This window comes from Podarcis liolepis, assembly GCF_965112155.1.
Source record: "Podarcis liolepis genome assembly, chromosome: 1".
NCBI lineage: Eukaryota > Metazoa > Chordata > Lepidosauria > Squamata > Lacertidae > Podarcis > Podarcis liolepis.
In genome coordinates, this window is record NC_139554.1 from 37,017,411 (window position 1) to 37,033,159 (window position 15,749).

Consider the following 15,749-nt stretch of genomic DNA (forward strand, 5'->3'; position numbering starts at 1 on the left):
ATTCTGCCGTCTTTGAGAATGTATACACAGGCTTACAAGCTGCTCCTATCATGTTAAAAAGAGAAAGAACACAGAAAGAAAGAATGGTGATCAATTATTCAATCAGTTCTGGTTAACAAATGTTGGCGCTACAGTATTTTCCGTGAATTTCTCAGCCCTGAGAAGCATACACTTAGCATGGGAATGAAAGAGGGCCATTTGCTAGCCAGTGCTCTGTGTCACCCCAACCCACCCCTCTTGCACACATGCAGAGAGCCAATGAATTACCCATGCTGTTTACTAGATGTCACATGAATTGCCAATCAAACATCTGTGAAGCACAATATCTGCTAAATGTTAGTCAAGGATCATTTACCTTCAAAGGAATTGTTGATCCACCATCGAAGCAGCTTATAAAATTAACTTCTTCTTGGGGGAAAGAACGCTACACAGTTCTCTTGTATTATCACTCACAGCATCTTGTTTAATAGATACAAAAAAAGGGAAAGCAGAAAAGAAGGAGGGAAAGGGGAAAGTGATCTCCAAACCAGAATCATCTCTTATTTCCCTTTTTAAGCATAAAATATTATTGGTACCAGTTGTGATTCTGAAATCAAGGATGATAATGTCCAGGACTGGCTTTTAAAACTGTTAATGAGCACTGGCAATGTGAAAAAAGATGGATTAGGTAGATGTAATGAGATATGATTAAAGGGTGTAAGCACTGAAGGGTGTTGGAGAATTCTTTTCAGAAAGAATATAATTAGTGTCTTGTAAAAGTACTTAGTAGATAAGATTTTTTAAAAAGAAAGGTTAAAATAAACACATACGATATGACAAACCTGCTTAATTATTTCTCCCCTCTGGTGCTTTTATGTACTTAATAATCTGGAGAATTTTTCGAGATAAATAATGTTTGTTGAATATTTGTTGAAACTTCAACATGCAATTCAAGTGATTTTAATTGCATAATGCAAAAAGGCCAAGGGTAGGAATGTCCTCTTCCCTTGCCAATATAGATTCCTTTGTTGATTTATGTAATGCAGCTAATAATATGCAACATACTCGGGATTTAAACAAACAAGTGAGCTTCTTGAAAGCAAACGTCCTTTTAAGTTGCTTAGCAACTTTTAACACAATTCTTTATTAGGCTGAGGGGCCCTGCTTTTTGGAGGTAATGATTTCAAAATACAAATTAGCCAACCAACATTTGGGAGCGGAGGAATGTTAGTTTCAAACTCCAGAGCTCAGAAAAGCTCAATACAGAGTTTCCAAGAATTAGACTTGACACAAATCTTTTACAATATATTTGAAATTCAAATCACTGCTGCGCAAAACTCCACAAAACAATGGAGGTGTGTGTGTGTTATTTTGAGGCTTCAGGTTTTCAGACTTAGAATTCTGAGTTTCAGCATAAATTTTAACTTCCTGATATTGAAATTCATTTAAAGTAGTTTCAATAGCAAGCTTTCCCTCCCCCTCACATCCCAGAAAAATCTGGGTTTCATTTGACATAACTGACACCTATGCTTCCTTTCATGGAAGAGAAGGCCTTCAATGGCTATTGGCCGTGATGGCTATGCTTTACCTATACAATCAGAAGCAGCAATGGTTCTTAGGTATCAGTTGCTGGAGACCACTGGGACCAGGGAAGAGTTCTCTTGTGCTCAGACCATGCCTTTTGGTTTCCTACCAGGATCTGGTTGGCCACTGTGATAACAGGATGCTGAACTAGATGGGCCATTGGCCTGATCAAATAGGCACTTCCTATGTTCTTATATTTCTTCTGTTCTTATGCTTTGCATCTGCCTGTATCAAGATTTTAGCATTTAAAAATCCGTACCTGTTTGAATAATCACAAGTACATGAACTTGAACAAAGTGGGCAAAGATTAAATTGGTAATGTGCCTAAGAAATGGCTCTACCATAGCTCTCCTTTAGCTTATTCATCTAAAGTATTCCTGCCTGCGTTTCCAAGGAAGGTATTTTCATTAATAAGAGCCATTAACTCCATGAACGTATGTCCAGTCTCCTGGGAATAAGCCCCAGGAAACTAAAGGAGCTTTTCTTCTGAGTAAATATACACAGGGTTATGCTTTAAAAAGCTGAATAAGATGGGCTGGCTCCAGACTAACAGTTGAAGCCTATGCATGTGTCCTAAGAAGTAAGTCCCATTGATTTCAGTATGATGGGCAGTCATGTATTCTGAATCCAACCCAGAACAATTAAAATCCAGCAAACAACAAATATAAACAACCAGCAGTAAAGTGAAGGATTCAGCAGCATTCCTAGAAAGGCCAGGAAGAATAAAAAGTAGTGATGCCAATTGGACTTCTCTGGGAAAGGCAGTCATCCATAGCTGGAGCAGACATTGGGAAAGACAGCCTATCAAATCCTACCATTGGAGACAAAGCTGTTTTATTTTTTACTTTTATGTATCACCTTGCACACAGACCAATTCCTAGTTTAAAATCATTGCTTATAATATAAAAATGTATTGAAAGGAGAAAGATGGGGGAGGGGGAAAGACAACCATGCAGGAGTTCCGGGAGAAGAAGATAAGAACTTGAGTCAGGTCTTTGGTATGTTTAACTCAGTATTGCCTCCAATGTAGACTCCACAGTGTCTGGCAATGGCTCTGCAGGGTTTGGGGCAGGTGTCTTGTACAGTCAGGAACTAAGCCTAGGACCATGAGAGAAACCGCCTCACCTCTCCTTCTGAAAACAGCCAGGTAGAACAGCTGAGGATGGAGACTATTCTGGAAGCAGGGGAACCAAGCTCTTCTTGGGAAAGAAGAGAAAGAATACATCTTTCTTTCTTTCCAACCTTATCTCAGAAAAGGCATCTCTATTGAGGCTTGGATAATGTGCCCAAATTGATTAAATAGCAGATGATTAATCAATTATACTCTGTTTCTGGTCTGGGGAAATCTATTGACAGGTCAAGTGAGGAAGGACAAGCGTTTGGTTGATGTTGCTTTTCTTTTCTTTCTTTTTTTAGAACAACACAGCTGAACTGAAAGCAGGGACGTCAGTTGAGCTCTTTCCCAGCAATGACCCGCCGTAGCCTGGATAAATTTTGCAGTTCCACGCAGAGGCCCTCGTGGTTTCTGGTGCCCAGGCTACAAATGCGCCGTTCCGCGGCCCCTTTCTCTCCAGCGCTTCGCTTAAGAAACCTTCTCCTCTCAGGACAAATGAAAATGGCGTGGGAGAATCAAAGTTCTGGCTCAGAATACATAGCGACTAAATCTTCACTGCCTGTTTTTAAGGGCAGCTTCAGCACCACCCCTCAAAAATAAAAATAATACACTGTTCAGAAATATTTGGGAAAGTGTCAGCAACTTCACACCTCATTCTTCTTTCAGAAAACCAACTTTTAATCAAAGCAACCCCCTTTCCCGATTTATTTTTGATTTCTTTGGCGTGGCCTTCCCTGTTCTTTCGGTTGGCAGTGACGGGGTGGGTAGATAAATGGAAGGTGAGGCGGTGGGAAAAGCTGTGGAAAAACAGAGCCCTGGTCGGAATGAAGCGATCCGTCCGGGTGACTTTGGCAGCTGTGACCTTCAAGCCAGTCAAGATGAAGCATGACTTGCTGCTGGAGTGAGGAGAGAGTTGGGGGTAACAGGCCCCTCTGAGAGCCTTTTTAGAGGACAACTACTAAACTAAGCAAGCGCGCTGGTCTAAACTAAATCGAATCAGCCCTGCGCTTCTACACTCGCAGTTGGAGGAAGTTAGGAAGGTTCAGGAAACAGTCTGGCGCCCCATCGGTTTAAATCAGAGCTCCTGCACTTAAACCTCGCTGGTAGTAAGCCCCATTAATTTCAGGGGATCATCCCTGTCAAGTCACAGCTCGATCCTCCTTAAAGTTAGGCGGTCCGGCCCTAAACCAATTGCTTTCTATTGGCTTCGTAGGATAGGACTGTAAGTATTGTTAGGGCTCCTGCAGGCGGAATTAATTCCACCGATTCTAAAGGAACATACTGTGTTCCGCTGAAAGTGCTGGTGCAACTCTGTTCAAAGAAATCTTGGTCGGTGATTGCATTTATCTGCCTATGACACGTTCCTCAAGAAAACTAGACAGATCTAGGCTTACTGGTTTGTGGTTTCTGTTCCTTCCCAATTGTTCTTCAGGGCTTTGAAATCAGCTCAAAGCCTTATATTACCTTTCAAAAAGTTTTAGAGCGAATTGCTCCTTTGGCCAAAGTGACTGTGGGCAATACCTGGAAATACTAGGACCCTGATGAACTCCAATGGGGGACTTGATCAAAACAATATTGATTCAACCCTTCCTGTTTTCCTTTGTTTTGCTTTTGATCTGCTATCCCTCCTTTCTAGGACGAATCAAACTGGACACACAGATCCAGTCCTCTTATTGCAAGCATTTTCTTTCTGAAGATTATATATTTCTTAACTCAACATGCTTCCGAGTAAACACTTGTTCTTATTCTTATTATCCCGCCTTTCACCCGAAGATCCCAGGGCGGGTTACAACAATTAAAACACAGCGTAGATAGGATCAGGATAGTGTATCTAGCCTTCGCTTTCCAGGGCAACAGCTCAGATTGTTCCGTCTCCAATCCTGAACAAACTTACTAGAGAAAGACAGTACAGTGGTACCTCGGGTTAAGAACTTAATTCGTTCTGGAGGTCCATTCTTAACCTGAGGTACCACTTTAGCTAATGGGGCCTCCCGCTGCCGCCGCGCTGCCACTGCGTGATTTCTGTTCTCATCCTGAAGCAAAGTTCTTAACCTGAGGTACTATTTCTGGGTTAGCGGAGTCTCTAATCTGAAGCGTCTGTAACCTGGAGCGTCTGTAACCCGAGGTACCACTGTACCATGCTCCCGTTCGTTTTAAGGGATCGTGAACACCACTATTTGGCAAGAAATCCCATCGAAATCCACACTCTTCTCCTAATAGCTGAGGGCAAGTCAAGAAGGTCCAGCCACGCCATTCCGACGCATCTACCCAGACATTTGGTGGCTGAAAAATACACTCAGAGCCAGTATGGTGTAATGTAGTGGTTAGAGTGACGGAATAGGACCGGGAAGTCAAATCCCCACTGGGCCATGGAGCTCACTGGGGGACCTTGAGCGAATCACTGCCTTTCAGCCTAGCCTACCTCACATAGTTATGGTGGGGATTAAATGAGGAGGGGGCGAACCAGGTACACTACCTTGAGCTCCTTGGAGAAAAAGATGAGATATAGATGCAATAAATACATACATGCACGCCCACATACTGTTATTGGCAACCTCGAGATCACTGGGTGGAAGGACGTTTGTCATTGCAATTGCTGTTAGAACGCTTTTAACTGTAACTGCTTTTGGATGTTTCGAATCGTAATTGTTTCTGGAACGCTTTAATCCGTTTTAGAATGTTTTGTTTTGTTTTCATTTTTTTTACATTGGCCGCCCTGGACTTTCTTGTGGAGGAAGGGCAAGGTATAAATCCAATAGACAGATAAATAAATAAATAACTGCGGCTCGTGTAAACGACCTTTCCTTTCATTTTGCCCCCAGAATGAAACCCTCGATACTGCTAGAGGAGCAGCCGGAGTCGTGCAATGGAAGGCGACCGGGACCCCAGCGCGGATGAAATCAACAAAGCACAGCGGAGAACCAAAAAGAGCCGGCTGACCCTTCTCCGCACGCAACCCCGCTGCGCCGCCACCACCCTCAAACTAGGAAATCGATTTCATGTTGCTGTTTGCAGCCCGTATCTGTTTGTGAAGCCGGCCTCTCTATTGATGGCCAACGGGAAGGTGTGCGCCTCTTCTGTTGAGGTTCATTTATCTTTTCGTTTACACCGGCTGCTTCCACTAATTCCGGATTGCCGGCAAACAGAGTAGCCTCTTCTGGACTCACATCCCGACTCTCGCTCCCATTAGCAGGTTGATCCTTGTTTGTTTAGACGTCAGCCTGCAAAATGTGCGAACCGCGGGCAAAATAGCTCGGCGCGGTCAGTTTGCACCCACTGCCAGCGGGGAAGAAAAGGCCGAGGGAAAGCTTTTCCTTTCCATGCCAAAACGAGGGCCCCGAAATCCATTCCTTTCTCATAGTTTTCCCTTTGTTGCCAGGGACCGGAATAAATGACCAATTATAGCTCATTAATCGGATTTATTTTTTAATTTCGGTTTGGAGCAGAATCCTTTGCCGAGAGTTCTCCTACTTAGCACCTGGTACTCTAATAGTATATTTCCACATGGGTGCAGAGGCGGCACCCTCAAAATGAATCCTTTTGAAATCCAGGAGGGAGCTACTCCCATTCAGGTCTACTGAGGGTTCAAGTGTTCACTGGTCCCATATCATAGGATGAAAGAGTTTTAGCATTAGAGTGGGGCTCAACCGCCCTGCTCCATGCAGGACATTCAGAGCTACAATATCCACAAAGAGTCCAACTTCTGCTTTGAAGCCTTCCAGCAAGGGAGAGGTTCCCTCGCTCCACTGGGGATACAGGAAGAAATGCCCATTTTTACTGAGAAGGAAGTTCCGCTGCTACCTGCATAGACTTCAAGCCGCCGCGCCTGAGGGTGTAAGTGTTCATGGTTCCTTTGCATGCGCTGCGAGCTGCAAGCACTGTAAAGCTGCAATCCTGTGCGCGCACTTGACTGAGAGGAAGCCCCAACCACCATGGGACTTACTTCTTCGTTTACTCAGAAGTAACATGCACAAGGGGCTGCCATGCTGATGCCAGAATCTCTGTCTCAGTCAGCACCTCACCTGCAATCCTGATGTGCTTGGCAGGTTGCTGTGGAGAAGGAATGAGATCGCGTCGGTGAATTCTTTTAGACGCTTTAAATAAACCTATTTATTTTGCCAGCTATGACAAGTATTATTCTACTTTTGCGCTTTCAGGATTACATAATGGGGGCAGAAATCTGCTACTCTCATGAAAGAACACCTAGATGTACAGAACCGTCAGAGAAGATGCCTCCAGTCGTCGTGATGTCTGATCCACTCCCCTTTCCTTGTGTTTACAACGCGGGATTTTTTGACGCTTCTTTATTTCCTCGGCTCCTTTGCTTTTGGAGCCCAGTAGATAAATACCTTAAAAGAGAAATAGCCCCATCAATGAAAAAAAAGTCAACAAAACATCACAAGTGTAAAGGAAGTGAGCAGAGCAACTCTACCTACTAATTCTCCAACTAGAAACTGTAATGGCCACCATCCAGTGCATCGTTCATGTTCCATATAGCACAAGCCTATTCGTGTCTACTGGGAAGTAAATCCCGTTGAGTTCAATGGGACTTGGTACCAAGTAAGTGTGGGAATGCTGTGTTTACATCCCACAGGAAGTGTGTATCAAATCTCCAAATTCTTTGTTCGACTTTGGCCATTCCATTGAAATCATGCCACACTAAGCATAATAACTCAGAAGCGCTTCCCCCGAGTTGAACGGGATTTGTTCTTTCGGAAGCTCTGTTGGGGACCTGCAATCTCATATCCATTGAAAATACGCTCAGTTTACTTCAGAAGTGTAAGGAGGATACGTTCGGGAGATCTTCAGCACCAGGGTTGGGGAGGGAATTTTTTCAGCCCCAAGGGCAGCGTTTCCTCATGGGCAAACTGTCCCGGGGCAACGTGGCCCTTGTGGGCATTGTCAGAAGTACAGAGGAGCCACAGGTGTGACTCTCACCTTTGTTTTCCACATACAGACACACATATCTCATCCAGGCAAGCAGCTTGGCTTCATCACACCTCAGGGTCACATTCCAGTCAGGCAAAAGCACCAGAAGGGATTGTGGATCGGAAAGGGGTGTGTCCTAGGAAAACTCGGAGGCCAAATAGGGAAGTCCTGACACTGAGGTTCCTCCACCACTGTTCCTCATACTCTCCCAGTTGGGTGTTAGGATGTCACTCAGGTTTCACTGTAGGCTGACCTGGCTGCATGCGAAGGATAGGTAGAGAGGAACCTCCAGTCTTTAGAGACTCTCCTCCTTGTGACGACCTATTGATCTTCCTTCCCGATGCTCTTGTGGTTGCTGGCCTCATGTACTACTTTTTCTTCTTCTCTTCATCCCCACCTTGGGAGAGGAGACAGCTTTGTGTATGTCTCCTGCTGAGAACAAAGGGCATGCATGGCTCTTTGTCTCTCTGCCTCAGTTAGATATAACATAGCACCTTTCCTATAAAGCATGTGTTCCATTCAAACATTGGTGGTGGTGTTTTTTTTAAAACATGCTTGAGATACCAGACAAAAACAACCATCCTCGGCTACCAGTACTCCCAGTGCCATATCTAGAACCTATTAATCTAGAGTTATTTCCATGTGAGCAAAAATTACACTTCATCTCACAGTCTAATCCCTGGGTCCAGCTTTGGAAGGATCTGCTTAGGAAATTGGGTTTCCTTTTTGTTGGTATCCGTCTGGGGAAACAATGGAGGAGTGCGCCTTTGGGGGTGAAGTCAAACTGTTGGAGGTTGCAGCGCCTGCTGTGGCTGTAGAGTTTGATAAGGGAGAGACATGTTTTGTTGTAGCTGGGGCAGATGAAGGCGTCCTGTTGTGCTGCTGCAGATGCAACATAGCTTTACTTATCTCTGCGCTTCTCCCAGCAGACATTTATCCTCTGGTCATTGCTATGGATACACGACCTGACTGTCTGTTTCCTTGCCTTTAACTAATTAGGTGGTGTGCCCTGTGCAAAATGTAAATAGTCCCTAACCAAATGCTTAGCGAGTTTGGCTAAAAAGAAGTCCCCCTTGATTCAGTGGGGCCTACTCCCAGGACAGCGTGCACAGGATTGCAACCTCACAATATAATCCTAGACATGTTAGAGTCCACGTAAGTCTTAGGAGTCAGTCCCATTCCCCCCCCCCAAGGGTAAAGCATGTATGCTGTATTGCAGCCTTAGAATTTGAAACGGACACGCGTTGCCTAAATGAGACCCTCACTTGGCATTAAGATGCCAGAGAAAGGGGGGGGGAATTGCGGGAATACAGTTTCGCTTTAACATCACACACCTAGCGGGAGGTAAAGGGGTTTTTTAAAGTGAGGTCAACAGAGAAAACAGAAGACGGCTGCCTGCGAAGATCTGCAGGAGCAGGCGGATTTGCTTTCCTCATCTCGTAAGTGTGTCCAGTTCGGAGAATCCACCACCAGGTTCCCAAATCATTAATTGCATTGAAATGGGGATCATGGAATCATAGAATTGTAGAGTTGGAAGGGAATCCGAGGGTCATCTAGTCCCACTCCCTGCAATACAGGAATCTCAACTAAATCGTGCATGGCAGATGGCCGTACAACCTCTCCCTAAACCACTCCACTCTAACCTAAGAGTCTCGATGCCATTGGAGTCTGGAGCACATTTCACTAGTGGGTACAGGATGACAGAGTTTTCTAAATGGGAAATCTGCTGAAGTTAAAATGCAGTTTTAAAGACTTCTTTTTATACTATTTATCAACTTATAAATGGCCAGATATTTTTGGGGTGCTCGGAATACTCCTGAAACGTGCGGAGATGATGCCCGCATCTCTTAATAGCATCCTTGAGAAGCAAATGCAAAACCCACCCCACGCCTCTCTTTTTCTGGCTGTCAATAGCTCGTAGCCACAAGGGCTGTCTTTTACCTCTGCTGTCAGAGACCGTATGCCTCTGGATGTAGTTGCTGGGATTCACAAGTGGTCAGAGGGCTGCTGCTCAGGTCGGCTAGCTGCTTTCCCATAGGCTGGCAACTGTGAGAACGGGATGCTGGACAAAGTGATGCAACAGGGCTTTGATTCTGTTCTCTCTCGTTATCTGACACTGAAAGTTAACAGCAAGCGTCTTTACTCTTTCTTTGGGCGAAGCATGGTCATGGTCAATCCTACCCCGTTCTGGAGATAAGGAAAGAGGCTGCTGGGGACTCAGTTGACTTGAGATTTCCCCCGCGGCAGAATGAAGGGGTAAAGTCTAGAGGTGTCTGAGAGATGTGTAGGTCACCTACACATACAGAGATGTGTAGGTGGACAATGCCACACGCACATATATATAAGCGAGCGAGTATCCAAACCTTACTTACACAGGGTGGAGAAAGGTTTTAGCCCATCCTTATTCTCAAGATTCACTTGCAGGGAGAGTATCACGTGGAAGAGCACTAACACTTGGTATCCCACCTGCAACCTGAAGTTAAACGCCCTCGGCTCTACTATCTCAGGAAGGTTCCACCTCCGACTTCCCCACCGCGTCCTCCTACATTTATAAGACCAGTATGGAGAGTCCTGAGGAAACACCACTCACATCGCCATTTGAGAGCCTCCGCGCCAGAGCTGAGCCCCCTAAGATATCTTCCTGAAGCAAGTCCGAACTGATGGCAGAGGGGCAGCTCTGGAGCGTGAGTGCAGCACTCAGCCACTGGGTCTGAAATCAATGAGACCTACGGGCTCTCCTGGAACGTGTGTCTACCTAGTGTGGCCAGACCTTGCGGGAGAAGACCAGGTTTCAAATTCCTGGAGGGACTCGTGCACCAGGCACGATCTGTGGTGCCCTCGGGACAGGGCTTTGGGGGCAGATGTCCAGGGCCTCGCTTCTCAGAAAGGGTGAATACAGCCTGCTTCGAAGTAATACACCTTAACCATCTCGAGTGGGGACCTCCCCAAGTACAGAGTCTCAAAGCCGCTTAATTGCATCCCTCGTTGCCTAACCTTACAAAGCGGTTCCGAGATTAAAACGGGAGAGGTGGGGAGACCTGGGCTGAAAGACAAACGCAGGTCAGGATAAAATAATAGGCCTGCCTCTGGGTCCTTCGCTTTGTTTTATGACTCTAGCTCGCTTTCCAGCCGTCCTTTTTTGCCTTTTACTCATTTGGCAATGGCGGGAGAGGACAAAGAGTCTGTGTTTCCCAAACTTGGGTCTCCAGCTGTTTTTGAACTACAACTCCCATCATTCCTAGTTACCAAGACCAGTGTCAGGGATGGTGGAAATTGTAGTCCGAGCACAGCTGGAGACCCAAGTTTGGGAAATACTGGAGAGTACTGTATTGGGTTAGGACCTGGGAGACCCTCACTTAGCCATGAAGCTCACTGAGAGACTATGGGCCATGGGCAAAGCCAGGATTTATGGGGGAGCAGGCTTTATGTTGTGGGGAGCAGAACCGAGTTACCTGCGACACAGTTGTTCAGTTGGTTAAGTATTTTCATTTATTTATTTGGTTTAGTGGGGCAGCTGCCTCCCGCACCTCCCTGGCTACGCCCATGCCTTGGGCCATTCACGTGCTCTCAGCCCCACCTACACCACAGGGGGGTTGTGAGGATTAAATGAAGAGGTGGAGAACCGCGCAGGCCACCTTGAGCTCCCGGGAGAAAAGGTGGGATAAAAATACAATAGGGAAACAAACTAGGAATCAGTCCCCTTTAAGACTTTCATCTGAACACTTAAGGAAGCTAAGAGAGAAAGAAACAAAAACTCCGCCCGAAAGAAGAGGGAAAACACTTGTCAGTTTGTATGTTTTCTTTTATATTCGCTCTCAAGATTCTTCCACGCTACTCCTAAGAGGAGAAATCTGTGTGTTTGTTGCTTTCTGCCGTTGGGTGCCTTTCCCGCTCTTCGGAATAATTTTTTTTTTCCTGCCTTCTCCTGCTAAAGACATTTCTTTCGTTCCGTTTTTCTTGACGTCCCTCCGCTTCGGGCGTCATCATCAGGCTTTTTGCTCATCAACATCATCGCTCCTTCTTCCGCGTTACCTGAAAAGAGCAGAGAGGACATATCCCAATAACAGGCACCTCGCAATATTCCCTAGAGCAGGCGGGTGGAACTTTTGGTCTGCCAGATGTTACTGAACTACAGCTCCCATCAGCCCCTGCAAAACTGGCTAATGCCCATGGATGGATGGGAGTTGTAGTTCCGCAACTCCTGGAGGGGCCAAAAGTGGCGCGCACGCCTGCCTTAGACTGAGCGCGCTGTTCCGGGGGAAAGTGAGGGAGCGGGGCGCCGACTCGGTCACGCTTTCTCAGCGTTTCCTCTAAAGAAATGTGGATGCAGATCGAGGAATGGACCACAAAGGAAAGGTACGAGCCGCTTCCCGGAAATCAGTCAATAAATTTCCAAGTAGAGACCGAGAAACAGAATATATGGAGATCCAAAGGGAAGGCGTCAGAAATGCACCCTAGAGCCCAATACTAACATCTAACAAGTAAACTGGTGTTCAGTAAGCGGCGCTCAGAGCAGATTTTAATCGCTCGCGGATGTTTAAGCACTCACAGCGAAAAGAGAGCTTTAAGAGTTTAAATCGCCATCCTAAAGTGTGGTGGGGAGGGGATGCAAACTCCTGGAAGAGCGCTTCCACGTGACCCTGCAAGCACCTTTCCAGGCGCATGTGCGAACGTCCTCGCTAAGTTTTAGAAAGCCCCGGGCTTTTTAAGGGAGCTTTCACACCTGACACAAAAGTGCATTTAGTTGTTCTTCCACTCAAATCTATTTTTGCCTCACTAGTGTGAATTGTGTTAACGTAGGCTAAGGAAGCATAGAGCCATTTTAAAAACCGCTCTGAGTGGCTATGGTGGGGGCTTACGTTTGGTTTACAGACCAATTTAAGGTAAAACGGATTTAAGACTCAGACAGGGACGTGTCCCTTGTGTCACAGGTGCGACTGATAAAGTCGGAAGCAGATATTTGTCACCAGGTACACAAGAGGTGGGGAACACTGGCCAATCCTGGCAGGCTCCCCTGGAATTGACATGCACATTGGCCAATGATGTAACTGGTGTGATTATTTATTACAAATACCTCAAATCGGCTTACAAAAGATCTCGCACTAAAACATCACATTCAAGTCTAGTATCGGGAACAAAGATAAACACGTTGCGAGGACGCTTTACAAAAACAACAACAACTTGTGTACATACAATGCACTGAGTGTACCGGTAAACTACAATCCGAGATAGTGTTCTGAATGTTTTAATGAGAAATAAAGTTGTAAAAAAACAAAAAGCACTGCTTTTTTAAAAATTGAAAATATATGCTGGCCATTTCAGAGTTTATACTGAAAACTGGGATTGGTGAATATTATTATGATTATTTAAAATATTTTCAGAAGGCTCGGCCATGATTCCTGCTACTTCTTCCGCTTATGAAAACAGTATAAAATTTCACCAAGTTCACTGAGATGGGCCCACCTTTACCTGGCAGCCCTGACCAACGAATACTAGTATAAATATGTCTCTCAACGTTCCCCAAAGATGCTCAGGTTAGGACTTTGGCGAGCCTCCGAGTGGAAGTTTATAAGATGATGCGACAGCCCTAAACACATTTACCTGTGGAATTCAGGCCTCTCCGTTGAATTCCACAGAATTTATTTCTGAGCGGACATACATAGGATTGTTCCGCAAGCAGCACTTTTCGGAAACAGAATCAGACTAACAAACATTGGCTGATACCGAAACTCATTTTCCAAATGCTCCTGCTATTCTTTTCCAGTCCTACTTGGAGAATATTTCCCGGTGCGTATTAAAAGCTTTCTGAAGCATCCCTTCTAAAAGCGCCCTCACCTAACCCATTGGACGCTTTTCATCCCATTCAAAGCAAAGGTTAAAAAAAAAAAAGACCAATCTACTCAAAAGAAAGTCCCACCAGAGTTCAATGGGGCTTGTTCCCAGGTAAATTCGAGGAGGATGGCAACCTTAAGCATTATTTGGGGAAATGGGAATGACGCTTTCGAAAGAGGCGCTCTTATTCTCACGTGTTGAACGACACTCTCTTTCTCTCTGTCACCCACCCACCCACATATATATGTGTATATACAGTATATGTATATGCGTGTGTGTGTATATACACAGAGAGAGAGAGAGAGAGAGAGAGAGAGAGAGAGAGAGAGAGAGAGAGCCAGTCAGAGCGGCCGTCCAGTGCCGTGGAACATTTTAAGCTAATGATTATGTGAATCTATTACCCATCAACCACTTTAGACCGAATGAACTGATTTTAAGCCCTGCGAAGGCGCAGTTGACTCGAATCGTGCAACTCGAATCGTTCTAAAGGTCTCCTTTAGCCAAATTTTGAATCCTGCTGCCCGTCCCACTTACGTCAAGAGGCTAAATACCGAAGAGCTAAGAAGGATCCGAGCCTCTGGGGTCTTTTTTGGTGTTTGCAGGAAAGAGGGGAGGGAGGGAGTGGGGTGAGGGAGACGTTGATGCTTTTGTTGTCAAGGGGCAAAGAGCTTATGTTCTTAACCTCTGAGGTTTTACACTCTTCTGCCGATTTGGACATTCCTTTAAGCACCGCCGTGCCTCAGATGTGTCTCAAAGGCCCCACGGGCTAATCTCCCACCTCCAACGCAGCTCCGTTTCCCGGCGTTTTCAGCGGACCACGTTGAAGTTACACCTACAATTTTCACCCTCTTCGCTTTTTGCTTTTTTTTTAGACGGGGGTTTCGCGGGGGACTATCCATTGAAGACCCAAAAATAGCGGGGACACAACTTCTGCTCTTTTTTCTTTAAAACAAAAACCTTTGCGGGAAGAGGAGGCTGTATCCAGTATCCTTGCCGAGACACGGGTCCAAGAGACCCTCACCCTCACAACCTCTTGCCTCAGAAGAAAGCACCGACCCGTTACATCCGGCGGATGTTGCGGACTGAGATGCGGGTTTGCTGGACCGTTACAGAACTCGCATTTAGACGAGCTGAACTGAGACGGTTGCGATAACGGGATACAGGGGTGCCAACCTGAATAAAATATGGGGGGGCAAGTAAGCCCCACCCCGCATAATCGATCGGCGCAAGCACACCATTTGAATGGCAATGACCATAAACTTTGGGGGAGTCGTAGCCCCCTCAAACATTTTATTGGGGGAAGGGCGAAGGGACCTCGGCCTCTAGGAGTTGACTCCTATGCTGGGACTGCAACTCTCACGTGCGAATCAGAGGACCGCCGAGTTCAGCCCAGGCGTACTTTCGTTTAAAGATGTGAAGCATTGGCTTCTGGGGCAATTCTTCGAGGAACTCCTCCGGGCGTTAGAGGTGTTCGGTTTTTAAACATTTTTTAACATGGACTTAAGCTGGGACAAGATCCCAGCTTCCTGAAACATTAAAAAAAAACAACCAACGGATCGCAGACAGACTCCTTTGTGATGAGGTAGAGTCATAATCGCGTATGGAAACAAGGAAGATGGTTACCCGCGTTGCCTTCCTTTCCTTAAATGGAAACAGGGAAGAGGGGGAGGGGAGGGGGATCCAGATGCAATCTTGGAGTATTTACACTGTTCTATTAGGAAGCCGGGGCCCAGCCAGCACCCCTGTGGGGGGAAGTTCTCTTGAAATCCATAGGAGCTCAGTGGAAAGGCGCGCTATTGTTGCGAGAGGGAGGAAGGCAAAACAAAACAGAAACCTCGAGGGGGCTGTTGTTTGTTTGTTTAGGCGTTTCATGAGAGCAGCAGACAGGAATCAACTTTGGTTTTCCGGCGCACCAAACGACCTGCTTTCCCAATCGTAGACCCTAAGGCAAAATGCTGGCAGTGAAATAAAATTAATGCCCCTTTGAGAATTACGAACCTGGTGAATACTGAGGTTGAAATCCTATACCCTGTTACTTGGAAGTAAGCCCCACTGAATCATCATCATCATTATCCAGGGAGAGACTAGGATCCAAGGACTGCTCATCCTAGTGTGGATTTAGGGATCTACGCTGAATCCAACAGTGGTTTGCTCTCCTCTACGGCCCTCCGTGCATACCTTTCAGCTTTACAGAGCACGTTTATTTAGAAGTAAGTCTCATTGAGGTCAATGGGGCTTATTCACAGGGAAGTGGATAGCTGCTTGCGACTTAGGCGGCTACCTAAGAAACAGTCGCTCTTTTGAGCGTTGC

At 45.8% G+C, this 15,749-nt stretch overlaps 1 protein-coding gene and 1 long non-coding RNA gene across 7 annotated transcripts in view; one reads left to right on the forward strand and one right to left on the reverse strand.

The window, feature by feature from the left end:
* The window catches only part of FOXG1 (forkhead box G1), a 51,337-nt gene that overhangs the window by 17,149 nt on the left and 18,439 nt on the right, over positions 1-15,749 (reverse strand). The window contains exons 1-2 of one of the 6 annotated variants that reach the window (XR_014527497.1): positions 5,204-5,289; positions 356-458 (exon numbers count right to left, since the gene is read on the reverse strand). The exons of 3 other annotated variants lie outside the window; for them this stretch is intronic. The gene's annotated coding sequence lies outside the window, so the exon portion shown is untranslated. Of the gene's footprint in view, positions 1-355; positions 459-5,203; positions 5,290-11,387; positions 11,639-15,749 lie in introns of those variants that run through there. 2 more of the 6 variants (XR_014527498.1, XR_014527499.1) reach the window with 2 other exon arrangements.
* LOC310710482 lies at positions 5,668-7,237 on the forward strand. The gene is made up of 2 exons (XR_014528086.1): positions 5,668-5,741; positions 6,835-7,237. It is a non-coding gene; the product is annotated as an uncharacterized lncRNA (long non-coding RNA).